The sequence below is a fragment of the Echinops telfairi genome, unplaced genomic scaffold, assembly GCF_000313985.2.
Source record: "Echinops telfairi isolate 266 unplaced genomic scaffold, ASM31398v2 ScPeMD7_2010;HRSCAF=2546, whole genome shotgun sequence".
Classification (NCBI taxonomy): domain Eukaryota; kingdom Metazoa; phylum Chordata; class Mammalia; order Afrosoricida; family Tenrecidae; genus Echinops; species Echinops telfairi.
Window position 1 is genome coordinate 20,846,098 of NW_022105908.1, and position 1,294 is coordinate 20,847,391.

Below are 1,294 nucleotides of genomic sequence, written 5' to 3' on the forward strand. Positions count from 1 at the left end.
ATCTGGCGATATCTAAAACAGATGGAAATTGAGTTACCATCCGACCCAGCAATCCCCCAACTGGGCATCTACCCAGAAGAGCCAAGAAACAAACCAAGGGCAGACATCTGTGCTCCAATGCTCATTTTGGCACAGTTCACAATTGCAAGGAGTTGGAAACAACCCAAATTTCCATCAACTGCTGATTAGATTAAAAAGCTGTGGTATATACATACAATGTAGTACTATGCATCACTAAAAGCAGTGATGAACGTATGAAGCACATCGCTGCATGGGAAGAAATGTAGGAAATCATGCAAACCGAAGTTAGTCAAACACAAAAGGACAAGTACAACATGAGTCCACAGAAGTATGCTTTAAAAAAAAAATGCAAAAGGGGCCTAGGGAAAAAGCTACTGTATACAAACATTCCTGGGGTGAGGATGAGGTAATATGGCAGGAACCAGACCAAATACAGGGATGCACATGGTAGACAACTAAAAAGGTGGTGGAGAAACGAAAAAAAATATATAAAAAAGAAATGGGTAGCGGGGGCACAGGGCACTAACCCACCCAAGGGGGGTCTATTGTTTATATCTTCACAGGGAAAGAAACCAGACTTCAACACAGTGCTCAAAGATGTGAATGCAACATGCCAGTGTGGAGTAGGGAACCAGTGGAGAAGTCTGGCGCACCGGCCCCAATCCTGACTACTACATGGACACCTGCCCTTCTCCCCAGAATTTATTTCAAAGGACGGCATTGAATCTGAAGCTCCGGGACAGGGACATATCTGATCAGAGCACACGGGAGAAGATGAAGTGGGAGGAGGAGAGAGTGGAGCACATCCTGGCCCACCAGGCTGTGAGGACGATGTTCCCAATTAGAGCAGCCAATCCACAGAAAGGACCACCTGGCCAGCCCCACTATGAGACATGACGCCCCTCACTGACCCATAGCCCCACAGGGGACAACATCGGAGACACAGTGTGGGAATTGCACCTGATCTGATCCCGCTGCACTGAGGCAAAACACTAAGGGGGTGTAACAGAACAGCAAGGGAACAGAGTGGCAAGGTCCCCAGGGAATGCTGAAGGTGGACTTTGGGACCAGGGCATGGTGCTCCAACAGACTGCACTGGAAAACACTCCTAAAGGCCAACAAACAATCCATGAACTAACTACAAGCTTTTCTTCCTTGTGTTTTGTTTAGTATTTTTGGCATTGTTTTGTTGTATATAGTTGCTTGGTTTTGCTCTGTCTTGTTTTTATGCATGTTATTATCTCCGCAGGTCTGTCTAAATAAGATAGGTGGA